Consider the following 8967-nt stretch of genomic DNA (forward strand, 5'->3'; position numbering starts at 1 on the left):
TTATATTGTTATCTATCATGGTCAGCATTGAACGGAACTCGCACATATAGAATCAATGTCTTCATATTTGGATTTATTAATGTAACTGGCCAATTTAAGTTGCAGTCATTGTAAAATCATGCAAATTCTGTCATATGTGATACACCCAAAAAAAAATGCTACATATTTTTATTTTTGTTCTTAAGTTGCTTTATAGGTCTATATGATGAAATGTATAATTATTCATTCCAATCTGTCAGGTTTTAGGAGATAATCCACATTTGAAAATCGAACAGTTCCTATTGAATTCTAGTGTCATTTACAGAGTTACCTCCCTTAATTTTGAATTCTACATCGAATTCTATATAATTGTTATCTTCTAGGAGCAAGGGTTCTATGAAATGCCACGTGTTAATTTCTGTTTCTGTTTACTATAATATAGACAAATGTCAAAAATAAAATATTTAGGCTTTCCAACCACGAATCACATTATGCATGATTCTTATCTGGAGTGAGGGGTATACTGTTTCATCCTTGTCTGACGTGTCTGTAACATTTTCTTCCGTCAGTTTTTTTTTACATTTGCCCATCACAGCGGCCTGAAATTTTAACATATTCTTCCTGTAGGTACATGTATGCCATATTGTGGGATTCTTTTTTGGTAAAAAATCCATAACAACTTCCTGTTTACCAAGGACTTCCAAGTTTTTTTTTTTTGCTTTATATTTTTGAAAGGTTATTTTTCGTCGCACTTTTCTTAGCAACTACGTACTCATCTTTTAAACACATTTTCTGTAGGTATGCCATATGATGGGATTCATTTTCGAGAAAATTCGACAATTTTCTGTTAACCGAGAAGTTATGTCGTCGAAATCGGGGGTATTACCAGATACATTCGAAACTCACTTTAGTAAGATGGCAGTGTCAAGTGAATTAGGGGGTTTTAATGACCTTGACTGCCCTGTTGGGTTTCGCACGGATGGCCCAATTGGGTAGGCTTTAATCAATATTATATTAATTTTAATTGTATTTTAAGTCATTGTCTCCGCGTACACAAGTTTTGTACTGACTTCCCAGCATACAAATAAAATACTACAATTTCATTGATCAAGAATATTTTATTATTAGACGTACGTGTTGATGGAGTGTGTATATTTGTGACCAGTAGGCGGGACAGAAAAGCTTGTACGTATTTTACTTTTGATTTCATCAATAATAGTGGTATTTAAGATCACTGTATTGCTACATGTAATTTAAGGCCCGTGTATTTGATTACCAGGAATTCAGGCGTATCCCATTCTGTCTGACGTGTATAACTGTTTGATGGAATCTTATTGCAGTATTCAAATGTTAAATATTACATGGATGTTTATCATCTATTATCTGATAAGCAGTGGCGGATATAGAGGTTTCCGTAGGACTGAAGAAATTTAATTTAAAAAGGGGTACACATGCATGACTTAATGTTTTTTTTGGGGGTTTTTTTCTTGTTTTGGTTTTTTTTTCACACTCTGCATAAATTTAACCAAAATATATGGGGAGTTCAGGGAATAGAACTGCCACTACGCAACCACAACACCAATGAATTTTACGAAAAACCACACGAACGTGTACTTATACATTTACAAAGAATTAATACAAGAGTGTACATGTTCGTACCATTAGTAAGACTTTCTTACGACAACAATGAGTAGTGAAGCAGTTCTAGATCATTATCAGAGACCAAGACTATGAAGTGCCACCGCACATGTGATGTTTGATCTTATTAATGGTAGTTTATTTGTTTTTTAAGTATAAGTATGTGTAAGAATCAGGCAAAATGTGAAAAATCAGAATCATATAAATCCAAAAAAACCAACCAATCTAACAATACAATTTCACTGAAGGGTGATTTCCTACCATCTGATCTCTGTTCATAAATTTTTCAATATAAACCACAAGTACCCAACATGTCTTTTTACATCAATTATATGCTAAAAAATAACATTTTTGCTCAAATTGAGGTATTCTTTTCAAGTCCAATTTTCCAACTAATTGGACTTCGAAAAGTTCAAATATTTTATACTTGGGCTCATTTGCAAGCTAAGACACCATATTAATGTACTATATCACACAAAGGCTTGTTTAAACTACGCTATTCTGGAAAAATGACAATAACGGGTGATCAAGAAGAAATTCTGAAATTCTGGAAATTCCTCTTTTTCGTTTTTCGATTTCATAGAAATTGTTACCCAAAGGAAATTCTAAGCACGTGAATTTATCAGATATGTTCGGTGCAACATTATCTTAATTATGAATGGTGGGATACATATTTTTTCATTTCACCCCAAAAACCTAAGTATTACCACAACTTTGCAACTTTCTTGGTACCATTGTAAAGCTGAGACATTTGGCTACATAATTATAATACCTACATTTGTTTAGTTGTTCACACATGCTGTCTTGGGAAGGCTTAGACGCTCAAACAATTGAGTCACAAAAATCAAATCAGCACGACCGGAAGTCAACGCGGAAGCATTCGAAGTAAAGATGTTTCTCGGTTCTATACATGTCCACGTTGTTGCCTCGACCTAATCGCAAAATTTGAGAGAAAACATTAATTTGCATCAAATAAGCCAGACAGTGCTATGTCTAACTTTCCTAATGGGTTGCACTAGCATACATGTACATGTAATACATAATATTCTATTTCAACAAACAATTCACAGTTCATATACCGAAGTACCAGTAAAGGAATTGTTTTATAAGATGGTGGTACAAGGCATTCTTTTGTGATAAAAATTATGTTCAATAAATTGATAAAAAGACGAATTTTAATCAAATTAAAGAATTTGATAGTAAGATTTGTTCTCGAGTAAAAAAGAGAGTGGTCGAAACCATCCATGCCAAAAGCGCCTGTGGTATGATGATGATATTAAATACCAAGACTTTATTTTTTTTGCACAAAGTTAGATTACACTTATTATGACCAAATTTTAAATCAATGGTTTAGAGAGGTGAAAACTGATAAATACCAACAGCCACCCTCCAACCATCTTCCAAAGGCAGGGTTTTGAGTCCACCTTCGCTCCCTAAAACGTTTGAGTGAGCGATGGTGGACTCAAAACTCTGACTTGGGAGAATGCCCTTCAACTAGTCGATGTACATATATAGACGGTAATGTTAAGAGGTAGCGAAATGAGGATTAAATGATACACGTATTTTTTTTATTTAGCATGCATCAGATACATGTATATAGAATGATATGTGTATTAGTGTTAGAATCATATATAAGTCAGTGTTACACAAGAGGATATGACGTGTCAGAATTTCAAACCAAATCGGAGAAAGGAAAGAACGAATTCCCGATCTCAAATTTGATTGATGAAAACAATGAAGTAAAACGAGTTAAATTAAATAACAAACAGTCCATGGACGGATTCAGGCATTTAGAAAAGGATTGGCACCAGCTTGGGACGGTAGGACATATTAATTACCTATTTTGTCAATTTTACAAATGCAAAGGACAAATGTTCCATTAAAAAGAAGGGTACCAACCCCCTGAACACCCAACACCCCAATAGAGTCTGCAGTCACAAGTAACAGATAAATAAAGCATAACAACAATTGTTAAACATTGTTGAAGATTCAGCAGAGATATGTCCTTTTAGAAGAAATGTGTAGTCGTTGACATACATATTGTGTAGAGTTGACTAGTGTACACATGAATATTCAGCAGATAGACAACAACGTGCTATACACGTGTACAGCGGGAAAATACCATTTAGGCGAAGAACGAACTTGTGGCTGAAAAAATGTATCGTAATGAAATAAGTATAGACCCGAATTATTTATAAATCACAAATTTCCCATAGCACACAATTCGATACCCCAAAACACTGGGGATTGAATTTCATTCCGTGTGTCGAACATTGGGGCTACATGTTGAGGCTTTTTTTTAAATAGTCTGGTAGAACTCATAAGTGTTGGATTTGTCTTCCTCTTACGATATTTTTGATAATCTTCCTAAGTATTTGGATCAAATGCTGAGGTTCTGATTAGAGATCAATGCAGATTGCAGTTTACTCTATGCATTTCCTTTGGAACCCCTCATAAGATCACTGAATCTGCATCTTCAATCAGGCCCTAACTGTTAAAGGAGCTCATATGATGTAAAATACAGAAACATATTTTTTTTATATCTTAGAAAATATCTACATCAATTTTTTTACGGCATTGTTAAAATAAAAACAATTTTTGATCACAGTGTTAGTGACGTGTTACCATTATTTAACTGTACATATTAACAACTCTCTTTTCTTGTTAGCAAGCTAAATAATCTAATGCTACCGGCGTGCTCAGTTTTAATAAAGAAGATGTATCGATAGCGAACTTTTAATGTAAAGACTACTAGAATGCTCTGTCAAATATAAAGCAACATACATGGGGATCAAGTTATACAAGAACCAGCAAAGATTTGGAAAAGGAGTGTTGTCAGCCTTGGTTCCTCAGAAAAGGGGGTTGCTAGACGGTATATATTTTGCAATTATTTGTCTATTTTTTGCATGAAAATGCCAATTTGTCAAAAAAAAATTGAAAAGGAAGGATTTACGTTTTTTTCTTTAACAGTGTAAGTAGGAATTATACATTATCAGATTCTAAAAAGGGTTGTAACCAAGAAAACAATTTAAATGTAAAAGACAATGAAAATCAATGACGATTTTGAATTTATTTTTCGGAAATCACAAAATTTTATGAAACTTTTACTTTTTTTACTTAAAAAGTCAAACTGCAAATGTAACTACAATGTATGTTTCTAATAAAAAGGCTATACATGCTTGTTTGCATTCAACTTCCAATCTTATTCCTTAAAGTTTTATTCTATTTATAGACAGTGTAAGTTTAGACTGGAGTTACCTTTCTTGTTCATTATTTTTTTTTATACAAAGTTAGATACAAAATATATTCCGTTTAATTGTTTTCCTTCCATTTATTTTGACTGGATATTAATGCATAAAAGTATATACTCTTTTTCAGTCATTTTACTTATTTAAAAAAAAAGAAACCACTTCTTCTGTAGCTAAGACTTGATTTCAATGGGATGACCTGTGGTATTTCTTCTGACTATTATGGAAGTCTATTTCTGTCGTCAAGATAAATAAAAGTCGCGAAAAATTATCTCGAAAAGTCGTGATAATTGGTGTATTTGTCGACATAAATGACAATTTCATCTCAAAAAATCAATTTTTCGTGATAGTTAAGATAATTATGTCGACCGTTCGAGTTAATTATCACGACTTATAGAGAGTCATGCCAATATGTAGCTTCGACATAAATATTTTCGCTAAAGCTTTTTACCAAAATCACGACATTACAGCTATTTTTTGTGACAAAATGGAGACAAGTTATCTCAACTTGTCGTGAACGTATTGATATCTGTCGACATAAAGTATAGCAATTTTATAGTTTAAAGTTATGAAAATGCCGAGTAGTGTCAGCTACAAAATGTATACATTGTGATAAATCATATTGACTTTTTTGTGAAATAACTTGAATTGTTGACGTAATATTTCGACGAACGTGAAATTTCGTGATAAGTTATGTAACTTACCACGAAAAACTAGCTTTTGTCGAGATATAAAGTCAATAAGTCAAGTTATTTCACGAAAAAGTCAACATAATATATCGTAATTCACATGTTTTGTTGTTGACACTACTTGGCATTTTCACAACTTTAAATTCTCAGATTGCGATAGTTTATGTCGACAAATATCTTAGACATCATAACTTTTACGACCAGTTGAGATAATAAATCACGATTTGTCATGATAATTAGCACATAAAGTCGTTGTATTAGTATAAAGTTGTCACATCTTATCGTGAAAATATTTTATGTCAATGGCACAAGTTGTCGTCGGTTCCCTTAAAGTCGCGATAATTCATGTTATTATATCGAACGGTCGACGAATTATCTTACCTATTGCGAAAAATTATCGTGACTTTTTGAGATAAAATTGTCATTTATGTCGACAAAATACCCAAATTATCACTACTTTTCGAGATAATTTTTTGCGACATTTACTTATCACGTTGACAGAAATAGACTTCCATAGACTATCATCATTTTGTTTTTTCGGACCCAAAGTCACACTTTTTGTGACGACATACCGCAACATCTTCGAGAAAGTGAAAAAAATAATTCATATAATTATGGATACATAAATGGTATACTGAAGGCTGCAAATGGTTCAGAGACTGACTAAATTACTATCTGATTTCAAGAGTTGTTTCCCTTACCTGGACTACCTGCTTAAACTGGAGATGCATGGTTTTTTTTTAAATATATATAGAAGTGTTGTATCGAATGTTCCCAGTATAATAAATTTCGATCACACTGTTAAATAAATTCGGTAACTTCATTCTCGGACTTTCTCTCCCGTCAAATCGTCACAGCTTTGTTATCAATCGACCAATCACATAATTTAAAATTTCGTGTTGAAAAAAGCGATAATTTATGAATAAAATCTATATAATAAATAAGATAATCAATTAGTTATCGTGAATAACCACAGGCGTTCTTCGGCACTCATGATAATATGTTGGTTATTCACTCTTTCCAATTAGTTATCCTGTTATTCTGCATTGTCTGAAATGTTGAGTACCGACCACACAACGGAAATGAGGTTAAGTATCATGCCATGCCATTCAATATAACACGGTCAAGTATCATACCATGCTATACAATGCAACACGGTCAAGCATCATAGCATGCTATACAATACAATACGGTCAAGTATCATACCATGCTATACAATACAATACGGTCAAGTTTCATACCATGCTATACGATTCAACACGGCCGAGAATCATAGCATGCTATACAATACAACACGGTAAAGTATATCATACCACGCTATACAATACATCACGGTCAAGTATCATACCACGCTATACAATACAACACGGTCAATTACCATACCATGCTATACAATACAACACGGTCAAGTATCATACCATGCTATACAATACAACACGGTCAAGTATCATACCATGCTATACAATACAACACGGTTGAATATCTTACCATGATATACGATACCACACCACCAAGTATCATACCATGCTATACAATACAACACGACCAAGTATCATACCATGCTATACAATACAACACGATTTGCACAAAAAAAACATACCGTATCATGGTTTGAATTTAATTAATTACAAGTAGCCTATATAAAAATAAAACAAATGTCTGGTAGAAAGAGTAATCAAGGGAACCAAAAATCAAAATCAAAAGAATGTAAATCAGGGACAAAGACCAGACATGGAAAACAGACAAACACAACAAAGAACATAAACTAAATTCATACATACAACAGCAAATGAGCAACTCGGACTGGGAGCAAGGACCAGGTGCACCGGTAGGGTCAGCGTCCTCTGCTTTTCTAGAAACACCCGCCGAATTGTTCATAAAAAGTCAAGTCCTGGGTAGACAAACGAGGAAAGGAAAACTATGACCCGTTGAATAAATACATTGCATGCAATAGACTCCGTAATTGTAGAAAGCACTCCTGCGGTCCTCTCTAGTAAAGTAGGAGTGTTTTACCTTGTGCTAGATAAAATTTCCGATTGCGTTTTAATGACTAAGTCAAAAAAAGTGTCAATTTTTTTTCATGACATGTATGAAATAACTACAAATGATAAAACAGTTACAAACATAGGTTTAAGTTTAGTCAACATTGGTCAATAGACCCTTTTGTGCTAACGTTGGGGTAGTCAATGAGCAAGCGTACAGCATGCTCATTATACATTTCCGCGAGGAAAATTCTTTAGTTCTACCCAAGCTCTACCTCGCGGAAGTGTATATTAAGCATGCTCACCAACTTACCACAAAAGGGTTAATATTACACACAACATCTTTGAAAAAAAATCTACATATAACTGAAGTAATGATTGAGTATTTATCGTTAGACATAGTTTTACAAGAACTCTAATATCAATAATTAAAATTGCTCGAAAAGAAACCGAGACAAAGGAATGTCCACATGAAATCCATTAAAGAATATCAAAATTACCGGAAATAGTACGGAAAACATTAGACTGAGAAGAATTTATGAATCCCCAAGGTTTTCATAAAAGGTATTGATACAAATAAACCATAATTTAACATAAAGGTCGAACGGCACTTACAGTACACTGAAATATGTCCTAAACGAACACTAAATAGTTTCTTAATCAGACAAGTTTTGAAGTCCTTTTAAGTAGCAGTCTTGATAAAAGTTAGATAGGAGATGATTCATGCATGTCAAAAACCCACCGAATTCTGTTTCATTTCTTGTACAGAAACCGTTATAGATCACATAACCAGTCTTTAGTTTTTCATTTGTGGGTTGCGCTTTTGAGATACAATTGATATAAATTGTACATGAAATCAGCACTTCCAAGAGTTATCGTTCTTGATTTGATTTGATTTGGTTGATTTTAGTGAGAGGTTAAAGTGTAATTATCTCAAAAGTACATATCTAAATACAGAAAGGACTATATTGCCACATAAAAATATATCATAGGTAGACCAAAAAGCATCATCTGATCCATTAGTAATTTTATACCATGACTCACTTACCATTACCAGGGTCTGAATTTTATATGGACTAGTACTTGAATTAGTTTAAATGTTTTTTTTAAACCTACGTTTGCCGAGCAACTGGCAATACAGAACAAATTTAATAGATCAAATCGGGTTAGCAATAGACGTATTCCATTGTGTTTGTATGAAGCATACTTCACATTCTGTCCTTAATGGAAGGATGGAGAACGAGGAAATTTCGGACAGAGAACAGGTTTTCTAGATTTGACTTTGAAACATGAAAAAAGGAGAAACTGGTTAAAAGCAAATTTGTGTTACTTTTTATCCTTGGAAATAATTTCTTTGAGTGTCTTTAGTAACTTGTATACAGGAGGTCTTGCTTTTATTATTATTATTATTATTATTATTATTATTATTAT

The sequence above is a fragment of the Perna viridis genome, chromosome 15 (assembly GCF_037379345.1).
Source record: "Perna viridis isolate PV_CMFRI_1.1 ecotype Kerala chromosome 15, ASM3737934v1, whole genome shotgun sequence".
In the NCBI taxonomy this organism is placed as follows: domain Eukaryota; kingdom Metazoa; phylum Mollusca; class Bivalvia; order Mytilida; family Mytilidae; genus Perna; species Perna viridis.